Source organism: Theropithecus gelada, chromosome 16 (genome assembly GCF_003255815.1).
Source record: "Theropithecus gelada isolate Dixy chromosome 16, Tgel_1.0, whole genome shotgun sequence".
Classification (NCBI taxonomy): Eukaryota; Metazoa; Chordata; class Mammalia; order Primates; family Cercopithecidae; genus Theropithecus; species Theropithecus gelada.
This window is the reverse complement of record NC_037684.1, coordinates 4,410,866-4,423,875: the sequence shown is the minus strand read 5'-3', so window position 1 is coordinate 4,423,875 and position 13,010 is coordinate 4,410,866. Positions and strand designations below refer to the sequence as shown.

Below are 13,010 nucleotides of genomic sequence, written 5' to 3'. Positions count from 1 at the left end.
GAGCGAGACTCTGTCTCAAAAAAAAAAAAGAAAACTATACATTTTACTACATGCATACATTTGTCCTTCATATACTTGTAATTCAGAAAAACACGCTTTCACAAACAGAAATACAATAATATTAGCAATCATAACATTTGTGAAACTGCAGAATAAACCGGCCAGATGCTGTCTCTTACACCCTAGAACCCAGGTTCTGGTCAAAGCTTCTCTTGATTGTATGAACTCACCTCATGGACCTGTCATAAGGCTCAGAAGAGATACTGTAAACAAAAGCATCTTGTAAACTGTGTAAGCCTGTAGATATGTGGTTCATCTAAATCAAGGCACTTTAATGACTGACAGTTGCCCCCCCAGAATCTCTTTTCTCGATTTTTAAAATAAACAACTTATATTTCCAAGTCCAGTTCAAAAGTGATATTCTTAGAAGCCTCCGCATCCCACCTGTCCATCAGGCAGAACGAATTCGTCTCCATTCTAGTATTATACTCTCATAACTCTTGGCCCTTCACCAGTTCATTCAAGGGTATAAAGAGGAGTTAAAATATGTCAGGCATCATGCTATGCACTGGAGAAAAAAATCTTAAATGTGTAAAGCTTACAAAGTTTTTCCACACACATTATCTCATTTCATACTGTAAAAAAATCCCATAGTATCGTAATTATTTGTTTACAATCTCTCTAACCAGAATGAATTCCTAGAGGGTAGAGACTAAGTGTGATTCATCTTTGACTCCCCAGAGTCTAGTGCAGTGTCTGGCACCCAGAAGACACCCATTAAGTGCTTGATAAATCAATGAGTAAAGGAGTAACAGACACTTGTTCCATTACTAAAATATCCATCAGGGGTAACACTGAAATAATCTTTCCACAAAGTTTCCACAGGGGAAAAGGGAAAATACATTATATTACACAAACACTTCTAGGGAGTGAAAATTCCTCCCTACGGCAGAGCATCTCCAGCTCAAGTTTAACTGTGTAACAAAGGCACGTAGCAACTGAAGATGGATTTGACTTTACTACGGGACTAACAAGCTCTAAGTGAAGAACAATGAGTTCTGCATAAAAGCTCCTATGTAGATCATTCTGCTTGATAAAACTGGACATTATTACACAAATATTAAAATAAACACTTAAACTAAAGAGCTTCTGCACAGCAAAAAAGCTATCATCAGGGTGAACAGGCAACCTATAGAATGGGAGATAATGTTTGCAATCTATCCATCTGACAAAGGTCTAATATCCAGAATCCTCAAGGAATTTAAACAAATTTACAAGAAAGAAAAACCCATCAAAAAGAGAGTGAAAGATATGAACAGACACTTCTCAAAAGAAGATATTTATGTGGTCAACAAACATATGAAAAAAAGCTCATCATCACTGCTCATTAGAGAAATGCAAATCAAAACCACAATGAGATACCAGCTCATGCCAGTTAGAATGGCGATCATTAAAAAGTCAGGAAACAACAGATGCTGGAAAGGATGTGGAGATACAGGCACGCTTTTACACCGTTGGTGGGAGTGTAAATGAGTTCAATCACTGTGGAAGACAGTGTGGCGATTCCTCACAGTGACCACTTTAAATCTTATTTTACATGTAATAAAACCATTTTCTATTTACATAAATCAAATAAAGTCTCCTAAAGCAAACACTTGCGCTTCCATGTATTTCCCACTTTTGGCACAAAATTGGGTTTTCACTGTAACTGTGGTGTGCTAAGTGCATGGTTAAGCCAGTGTCAGCGTCATCTTCCTGTAAATTACAGATGCCGTCTGTGAGCAGGTCTCCTGTGGATTCATGTATTTTGTATTTTGAAATCTGCTTTAGAGGATATTTTAAGACTTTTAGAACCAGAAATACCATTTGACCCAGCAATCCCATTGCTGGGTATATACCCAAAGGATTGTGAATCATTCTGCTCTAAAGACACATGCACACAAATGTTTATTGCAGCACTATTTACAACAGCAAAGTCTTGGAACCAACCCAAATGCCCATCAAGGATAGACTGGATAAAGAAAACGTGGCACATATACACAATGGAATGCGAGGCAGCCATAAAAAGGAATGAGTTCATGTCATTTACAAGAACATGGATGAAGCTGGAAACCATCATCTCGGCAAACTAACACAGGAACAGAAAACAAACACCGCATGTTCTCACTCATAAGTGGGAGTTGAACAATGAGAACACATGGACACAGGGAGGGAACATCACACACCAGGGCCTGTCAGGGGACGGCGGGCAAGGGGAGGGATAGCATTAGGACAAATACTTAATGCATGCGGGGCTTAAAACCTATATGACAGCTTGATAGGTTCAGCAAACCACCATGGCACATATATACCTATGTAACAAACGTGCATGTTCTGCACATGTATCCCAGAACTTAAAGTATAATTTCAAAAAATTTTAAAAATAAAAAATAAAATAAAGTCTTGTTTCAGGGTAATATTAATTTGCGTTGCCACCTAGTTCAACATGGCAGGCAATTGTACCATGCGAGACAAATGGAGCCTTGACATGAAATCTGAAAATACCCCATGACTGGAGTGATAGACAGAAAGTGAAATAATCCAATGCTACCAGTTCTCATAAGCTCAAAATGCAATTCTTTACCGTACAAAAATCCCTGGTATGGGTGAGAGATACACTTCAAGATCTTGCATATTCCAAAGTTTACGGCTATCACTATGACACAGAGCTTCTTCCGTAAACTTCCCATGTTTCCACTGAAGAGCGCTGTGTCTGGGGGCTATTTTACTATCACTGACTTCATAATGGTGTTTTCTCTTTGGTGTAATATTTCACAGCAAAACAAAGAATATGTATGTGTGTATGTGAATCATTCATGCTAGTTACCACATAAATAACAACAAGCAGCAAAGATGAAGATAAAAGCAAAGCTGAAGTGTAAATGCTGCTGTCCAGATGGGTGAGGCTTACTCATCCGCCAAGCCACGATGTCCTCAACACACCACCTCCACTGCACACAGCGTTCAGGTTTCCATCTCAACAGAACATATGCATCATGAACCTTTAGTGTTCATAAATAGTTGAGAAAGCTAACATCAAATTCTTGAATGCCAAAGGTCTACAAATTATTCCATTCACAGATGCTATAATCTGATTTTTTTTTTTTTTTTTTCTGAGACGGAGTCTAGATCTCTCACCCAGACTACAGTGCAGTGGCTCGATCTTGGCTCACTGCAACCTCCGCCTCCTGGGTTCAAGCAATTATCCTGCCTCAGCCTCCCGGGTAGCTGGAATTACAGGCACGCGCCACCATGCCGGTCCTTTTTAGTATTTTTAGTAGAGACGGTGTTTCACTATGTTGGCCAGGCTGGTTTTGAACTCCTGACCTCAAGTGATCCCCCCACCTCAGCCTCCCAAAGTGCTGGGATTACAGGCGTGAGCCACCTCACCCGATTCTGATCATTACTTAATTAGGATAAAATCATTCCTTAGAACCAGCCATTTAATTATGATGATTATATATCTCATAATTTTCAAATATGGCCATTGTTAATAAGAGTTTCACCCCACTAAGGCTATCGTGGCATCAAAAGTATTTCAGATTTGGCCAGGCCCCATCGCTCATGCCTGTAATCCTGGCATTCTGGGAGGTCAAGGCGCGTGGTTGACCTGAGGTCAGGAGTTGGAGACCAGGCTGGCCAACATGGCAAAACTCCATCTCTTAAAAATGCAAAAAATTAGCGGGGCATGGTGGCAGGTGCCTGTAATCCTAGCTACTGGGGAGGTTGAGGCAGGAGAATTCCTTGAACCTGGGAGGCGGAGGGTGCAGGGAGCCGAGAGTGCGCCACTGTACTCCAGCCTGGGCGACACAGCGTGACTCCATCTCAAAACTAATAATAATAAAATGCAGTGAGGTTTTTTGTTTTTGTTTTTTGTTTGTTTGTTTGTTTTGAGACGAAGTCTCAAAACTCACTGCAAGCTCCGCCTCCCGGGTTCACGCCATTCTCCTGCCTCAGCCTCCTGAGCAGCTGGGACTACAGGTGCCCACCACCTCGCCCAGCTAATTCTTTGTATTTTTAGTAGAGACGGAGTTTCACCGTGTTAGCCAGGATGGCCTCGATCTCCTGACCTTGTGATCCACCCACCTCGGCCTCCCAAAGTGCTGGGATTACAGGCGTGAGTCACTGCGCCTGGCCCAATACAGTGAGTTTTAATAGACAGGGACAGGTGACATTCATCTATCTAGTCCTATATGCCATTTTGGCATTGAAGGGTTCCACAGCGCTGGAGTCACTTAATTCTAGGTGCACAATTCTAATATATGAGTATACTTTTATATTCTAAAGCCAAGTGAGCAAAATGGCTCAGTGTAATTTTAGAATTCGTCTACTACATACCAAGCACTGTAATAGGTAAACATTTTACATACATCGTCTCTCATCTTTGCAACATTCCCCAAAGTAACGGTGATTTTACCCTCTTAAAAGTCACTGGACGCCGGGCGCGGTAGCTCATGCCTGTAATCCCAGCACTTTGGGAGGCCAAGGCGGGCAGATTGCGAGTTCAGGAAATCGAGACCATCCTGGCTAATACAATGAAACCCCGTCTCTACTAAAAATACAAAAAAATTAGCCAGGCTTGGTGGCAGGCGCCTGTAGTCCCAGCTACTCTGGAGGCTGAGGCAGGAGAATGACCTGAACCCGGGAAGCGGAGCTTGCAGAGAGCTGAGATCCTGCCACTGCACTCCAGCCTGGATGGCAGAGGGAGACTAAATAAATAAATAAATAAATAAATAAATAAATAAATAAAAGTAACTGGAAGGTCAGAGGATTTAAGTCCATTGCCCCCAAAATCTACAGCCCACACCAGGATATGAACCCAAATCTCTCTGGTTTCAAAACCCTGCCCTAATCATTTCACTATATCACCAATCCAAGGAATAAAGAAAGTTAAACTATCTTAGTCAGATAAAAGTGGCAAATTAGACTGAGGGCAGTGGCTCACGCCTGTAATCCCAGCACTTACGGAGGCTAAGGTGGGCAGATCACGAGGTCAGGAGATCAAGACCATCCTGGCTAACATGGTGAAACCCCAACTCTACTAAAAAAAAATAAAAAAAATTAGTTGGCGTGGTGACACACGCCTGTGGTCCCAGCCACTCAGGAGGCTGAGTCAGCAGAATCACTTGAACCTGAGAGGCAGAGGTTGCAGTGAGCTGAGATGGCACCACTGCACTCCAGACTGGGCAGCAGAGCAAGACTCCATCTCAAAAAAAAAAAAAAAAAAAGGGCAGATTAATGGGAGGAAAATATTAAATGTTAACCCTACAAACCAAGAAATCTATTTATGATTATGGTTTTTGCAGGAGACAGAGTCTTGCTATGTTGTCCAGGCTAGTCTCAAAGTCCTGACCTCGAGTAATCCTCCCGACTCAGCCTCCTGAGTAGTGGGGATTACAGGCATTACAGGCATAAGCCAACGCCCCCAGCAAGAAGTCTATATGTTCTTATCACGCGTGTGACTAAACAAAATTATGCGCAAGAAACTGGCACATCATGGTAATATTTTAAATATCATGACTACACTGAAACCCTGCCAGAGGTATTTTTAAAATGTCAACGCTTTTTTTTTTTTTTTTTTTTCGGACAGAGTCTCCCTCTGTTGCCCAGGCTGGAATACAGCGGTGCGATATCTGGCTCACTGCAACCTCTGCCTCCCAGGTTCAAGGGATTCTCCTGCCTCAGCCTCCTGAGTAGCTGGGATTGCAGGCACGTGCCACCACACCAGGCTATTTTTTGTATTTTTAATAGAGACGGGGTTTCACCATATTGGTCAGGCTGGTCTCAAACTCCTGACCTCGTGATCCGCCCGCCTCGGCATCCCCAAGTGCTGGGATTACCAGCGTGACCCACCGCGCCCGGCCAAAATGTCAAGGATTTTTACGCTGATGTGCTTAATGTGCCCAATCTGTAATTCTAGTGGTAATCAGTGACATGCCCATAAATCAGAGAGTACTTCTATGAAACAATCACAGCCTACAAGTATGGATAAAACTCCTCAGCTTTACCTCTTAGATGGTTCTAGACAGTTTCAGAATTCGTGCCTCTTTCTTCAACTCTCTCACTCATTTTATTACCCTTGGAAGTAAAATAATCTTACCAATTGCTTTCCCTATGAAATTGTGAATGAAAATTCCCATTTCTCTTTGCTAGGTCTTGTTAGCTGCCATCTCTGGGAAGGAGAAAGTGTTTTTATAGACAGGCATGTCAAGGACAAATCATGGAGCTGATATACAAGGGTGGATGGCAAATAAACTGCATCTTGTGAACTAACTCCAACTAATTTCTGCCTGGAGCACTGTGTTTAAAAGGATTCCTAGGCCACATCTGGAGGGACCTGGGGAAAAAAAAACAAAAGAGAAGTAAGGAAGGTAAGTGGAGAACCAGTAAAGTGTAGTGCTACAGTAGCCTAGGGTTTCAGGAAAGGAGATTATAATATCAAGTCAGGCAGAGCAGCAGACAAACAACACGAAGAAAAATGTCCGTGAGACTTGGCATGCAGGAGATCACTGATGTGCCTATTGACAAGTTCAGTAGTGTTGTGAGGGAGGAAGTCAATGGGCGAAAGCTGAAATGAGTGCTGACACAGAGACAGCAGGTGTAAACCAGAGACACAGCCAGCGTACCGGATGACTGAAGTCAAACACTTACATAGCAAATAGGGATAGAGACAAGTGTCCGATGGATGTACTGGCCTTCTCAGGACAAATATTCCATCCCCTAAAAACCACAGGAAAGGGGTAAAGAGGGATACTCCTATAGATCAATTTATAGAAAAGAGCAAAACCTCAAAAATCTCAATGAAGTAGGAGCTAAGAACCTCTGTATCAGGTGAAGAGACAGGAAGGTCAAGAGGGGGAAGGAGAAGATTTGGTAAAGATGTTGAAGAGAATGAGAGAACTAAACAGGGTTGGGCAAGCAAAAGCAGAAGGGCAAGTCTGAGTACTCAGGCAAGGCTGAGATGAGGTTGAAAAGATTTAATAGTTACTTCAAAACAGGGTTCATCTGTATAACTAGTTGCTTTTTCTTTAGCCCTCAGATACAGAAGTAGAACAACAGACTGGATTGGGCTGGTATTTTACCAGGGTACAGCAGGAAGACAGGGGCCCAGGAAAGGCCCAATGTTGGGAGGATTTCAGTTAATCTCCTATGAGATCCAGGCTGGCAAGGGTAGCGAGGTAGGTTATAAGAAGAAAAATACAGACAAACTCGTGAGACTGCAGAGGCTTGGAAGGAGAAAATGTGTTGGGTGACAGTGAGATGCAGAAGATTTCTGAGGTGATACACCTGTAGATGAGAAGGTGGAGGTCCCAGCCCGGGTAAAGGGTGGCTGATCTACACCTGGTGATGACCACTGGCATTAAAGGAATCCAGAAGAGACGAGGCTTTTTCTGTTTGTGTAAGTTATCTCCTTATTCAAGTTTGTCTTCGCCACTGAAAACCTCTGAAAGTTGTCAACTTCATTAAGGTAAATACAGAAGACATATTTTATTCAAAATGACAAAATGCTTCTAGAGAAAAAGCACATATGTCTGGTCAGATAATGCATGTATGACTTGGGACAAATCATAGCATTTCAGTGTTTGAGGTAATCTAGTCTATCTGTTCTCTTTATTCCTTAACTCTCCATCTGTACAGACAGAAACAATATAATCAGCCACATATCTTGTATAAAATAAGTATGAAGAGAGAAACCATTATAAAGGCAGAAGTTCCTGGGATGAGGGGAAGAACTTTAAAATTAACTAGCTACTTCTTCAAAAAGAAAAATATCAGGGAGTACTGAAGGAACAATTGTAGAAAAGAAGAGAAATTAACCTAAACAGCAACCAAAAACCTTCTAAGAATATATCAACAGTCCAGTGAAAAACAAATAGCTACAAGCTTGACACTAATTCAAAGTCAGTATTTTCTTCTGACTGACAGACTCAGGGAAAGCAAGCCAAAAATGAAAGTTACCTTATCCACCCTATAGGTAAAGAAATTTCTGTCTTCCATAACACAAACTGCTAAAACCTAAAAACACGGATTTTTAGATAAAAAGAGTATTAAAGAGAGCTGGTAAAAATAATTCATTACAAAGCTAATTGTGTGTGTCTCTCTCTGTGCGTGTGTGTGTTCAAGTCTGGTGTTCATTTACAAAAATTGATTTACTCTTTTTCCAGGCAAAAATATGTACTTTTGGAACAAGTAAAAATTTACATTATCATGAAAGAAGATTTATGAAGAAGCGTAAGCTTAATCATAGTTCTAGCCATAAAATGTCTGATCCTAACGCAAAACATCAAACTTGGAAATTTGGCAATACTATAGGAAAAACTGCAAATTAGTGTGTTTTTTAATCCTGCAATTCTAATTTAGGAATTTATCATAATAATGATGGATACACACAAAGGCTTTACTATGTATAATAATAAAAACAGAAAATAATACAAAAGGCCAACATTAGGGAAGTAGTTACATAATTTATGGTTGATCTGTATTATGCAATATATGCACCATATATATATATATATACTTTTATATGTGTGTATATATACTTTTATATATATATATATATATTCATTTATTTATGTTTTTTGAGATTTTGAGATAGAGTCTCTCTCTGTCGCCAGGCTGGAATGCAGTGGTGTGATCTCAGCTCACTGCAACCTCCGCCTCCCGGGTTCAAGCGATTCTCCTGCCTCAGCCTCCATAGTAGCTGGGTTGCTACAGGTGTGCACAAACACAACTAGCTAATGTTTTATATTTTTAGTAGAGACGGGGTTTCACCATGTTGATCAGGATGGTCTTGATCTCCTGACCTCGTGATCCCTCCTCCTTGGCCTCCGAAAGCACTGGGATTACAGGCATGAGCCACTCCACCAGGCTGCACTATATGTTTGAAAACAGCAATGACACAAATCAAATTACCTGGGAAAAGGCTTGCAATCTACTGAAGAGTAAAAAATGTTACAGAATTTGTAGTAATGTGTGATTTAAATTTTTCTTTTTGTGTTGCTGAACTATCTATACTTTTTTAAATGAGCACTATGACAAAAGCATATTTATAGCTTTTGTTATTTCAAAAAAACTTCCCACTTCTTCCTCAAAGCACTTAGCAAATGAAGTACAGTAACATTGAAAAACTAGTTTTTCACATTATTTTGTAAACATATTTTACTAATAATTTTAATATTATCTTACTACCTAGTAAGTATTTTTAATTTACAAAAAAAATTGACTAAAAAAAGTATTTGGGCTTGGCGCGGTGGCTCACGCTTGTAATCCCAGCACTTTGGGAGGCTGAGGTGGGCGGACCACGCACGAGGTCAGGAAATCGAGACCATCCTGGCTAACACGGTGAAACTCCATCTGTACTAAAAATACAAAAAATTACCCGGTCGTGGTGGCGAGCGCCTGTAGTCCCAGCTACTCGGGAGACTGAGTCAGGAGAATGGGGTGAACTTGGGAGGCGGAACTTGCAGTGAGCTGAAATCACGCCACTGCACTCGAGTATGGGCAACAGAGCGAGACTCTGTCTCAATAAATAAATAAATAAATAAATAAAATAAAATACAATAAATAATAAAAAAATAATAAAAAATTTAAAAAGTATTTGGAGACTGGGTTTGTGGCTCACACCTGTAATCCCAGCACTTTGGGATGCCGAGGTGGGTGGATCACAAGGTCAGGAGTTTGAGACAAGCCTGGACAATATAGTGAAACCCCATCTCTACTAAAAATACAAAAATTAGCTGGGTGTGGTGGCGGGTGCCTGTAGTCTCACCTATTCAGGAGGCTGACGCAGAAAAATCGCTTGAATCTGGGAAGCAGAGGTTGCAGTGAACCTAGATCGCACCACTGCACTCCAGCCTGGGCAACACAGCAAGACTGTCTCAAAAAAAAAAAGAAAAAGAAAAAAAAAAGTATTTGGCAGCTAGTGTTCTCATATTGAGACCAATGACTAAGCCCTGGTTTTCACACTCAACATCTCCTCTAATTCATCCGAAGCTCTCATTCCATTCGGATTCATCCTATCTCAGTTTCTCTCTGTATAGATTTGGCACACACGATCTTCTTCACAAGAATATTGAAAGAAATGCATATAAAGTATATAATATATCTAAAGTATATTTTATGTAAAATTGTCTGAGACTTTATACTTTGATCAAAGATGGAAAAAATACCTTTTGATTTCCATCTTCTCACCATGTTTATAACCCTAAACAAATTATTAAAGATGTGTATACTTGTATTGCTTCATTTTCCTGTAAATGAATGATACGAAACTCTTCAAGGATTTACTCTGAATAATTAAAGCATATGCAAAACTTTCTGCAAAATTCATACAAAAGGTTTAATACGGGGCGTGTTCTGAAGTCATGAAATAAATAATATTTGTGTATATAATAACTGGTAGACTCTTCTCAGCATTGAATCATTCTTGTCAAAGTCAACTACTGCATTTCTAACTGTGTCTTTTTAAGGCACTAGATATAGAGATACTGATGCAACCTAATCTGTATTTTCTGCTACTAGAATATTCTATTCCCTAAATTACTGTGTTCCCCAAGAATAGATTAATATAATTTTGGATGCAACGCAAAATTCTTTTTACAGTGGTCTTTGTCAAATACAAAGAGAACTACCAAAGCTATGAATACCACAAACTAAACATGCTCTAGAAGAGACTGCCCCCTGGTGCGAACCAGTAACATCCAACAGATTCAGAAAACTAGATCCAACGCTAGGAGCACCCAGGCTTCTAAAAAGGTCTGGATCCTTCTGTGTTTTCATTTCAACAGCTTATATTTAAAGTGGTGACTTTTAAAGAAAAGCAAATTGGACAGTATGTTAAGCCCATAAGACATGACTAATTTATGACATTCAGTAGCAAATATCAACGTAATTCCTGACACTTAATTCTCAAGGATACAAGCTGCTCAAGTGCTTATAGGCTAAGTCCACAGAGATAAGTCATTTTCTGAACCTTAGTTTCTACAACAAAACACAAGGCCAAGAGCAAAGGAACCTGTACATTTCAGAGAAAAGTAGAAAAATAAAGAAACAGACGATGGTGGCTTATTTTTAAAACTATATATACTTCAACCAAGTATTTAAGCCCTTTCCTGAAATCTTGAAAAAAAACACCTTTCTAAAATTTGATGTATGACCTAATGTCTCTTTATACGGCTTCTTCATAAGTAAGTGGTAACAGGCCATTCAAACATAAGTCATTATCAGCATGATTTTTTTTTTTTACTAATAACTTGTGATATTGGACAAAAACTTTAGAGCAAGACTTGCTAAGGAAAAGAACACATTAAGGCAATAAAAAACATGTTAAGGTAACAATTAACTGATTAGCACAGGATCTTTTCTCATTATGGTGGGAACAGTTGCAATTTCTTTTCTTTTGAAAAGAGTCATTAGGAGAATAGAATGAATTAGCATGGATAAAGCACTTACTATAATAAACATCATAAAATGTTTGTTACATGAGTAAATGAATCAATAAACACGAAAAATCACACCACGTACATGCATTCAATAATACCTACTTTTGAAGGTGGTCATGTTCTTTCAAAACTAGCTCAGTTCTTCTGTTGTTTACTCCAGACCCGCTTTTATATGACCTGGGACAAAAGAGAAAATTTAAAAACATTTTTGGTAGAGGATACAAAGTCAGAGGAACTGAGTGACCCCAGTGATCTTGAAAGTAGATACATGGAGCCTCTTCATAGTTTTGAATGAACAACAAAAGTACATAATCCTTTTCCTTTGGCCCCCCAAAATGATATCTAGTATAAACAGATAAATATTAATGCCTCTCTATTTTAGGCCTAACAGTTTACTATGTTTTTCACCAAATAACTCAACATTCGGAAACAAACAAACAAAATATCTTACTTTTACTTTCCTTTCCTTCTCTACTATCTTCATTTTCTCCAAGTGGAAGTAAACCATAGCACTGATTTAGTATGTAGCACATGGGGAGGGAACGCTGTTGAAATGGACTGTTTTCCTTCACAATAATACATGCAGTCCACCAACGGAAACCTAAGGAATGATTTTTTTTTTTTTTTTTTTGAGACAGGGTCTCTCTCTTTGTCACTTAGGCTGGAGTGCAGTGGCACAGTCTCAGCTCACTGCAGCCTTCTCAACCTCCCAGGTTCAAGTGATCCACCTGCCTCAGGCCCGCAAGTAGCTGGGAGTACAGGAGCACACCACCATGCCCAGCTAATTTTTGTATTTTTGGTAGCAATGGGGTTTTGCCATGTTCCCCTGTCTGGTCTTGAACTCCTGAGATCAAGCGATCCACCCGCCTCGGCCTCCCAAAGTACTAGGATTACAGGTGTGAGCCACCGTGCCTGGCTCCAAATTTTTAAAATTCAAGTTAATGTACAAATACTACAGTAAGACAAAAGAGAGTCATGCTGTTAAAATGGAAATACTGGCTGAGACGCAGGGCTACCGTGCAAAGCACAGGAGAAAACACCACCGAGGAAGGCAGAATGATATAACCAAGAACACACTGGACTCGGGAGACTGATGACTGGGATTTAAATCTATACTCCATCCTTTCATAGGGGCTTCACCTTAGACAAGTGTGTCAATGTCTACATTTGTAAAATGAGACTGATTATTTCTATCTTAACTGATTATTCATCTTATTATGGAGCCAAAAAAGATAATACATGAAAAAATACTGTGTAAGTTACTATACACACCCACACCCACACACGCACACACACACACAATGTCAGGTATCATTACTATATCACATCTCACTAATCATATTCTGCCTTGGATCATACTAACTTGAGTACCTGCCTTACTTTCCTCCAGCACCTGGATTATAAACTCCTGCAGGGCCACGTTGGCCTTTTCATTTCTACCTGCTACTGTGACTAACTCAGAGTTGGTCCTCAGGAGCTAGTTGAAGGAATGGACGAACATATCTTTTCTGCCCATTTTTCAAAAACCAA

The 13,010-nt window shown here is 40.0% G+C and overlaps 1 protein-coding gene across 1 annotated transcript in view; it reads right to left on the bottom strand.

The window, feature by feature from the left end:
* The window catches only part of LOC112609247 (TBC1 domain family member 3G-like), a 368,624-nt gene that overhangs the window by 124,517 nt on the left and 231,097 nt on the right, over positions 1-13,010 (bottom strand). The window lies entirely within an intron of this gene.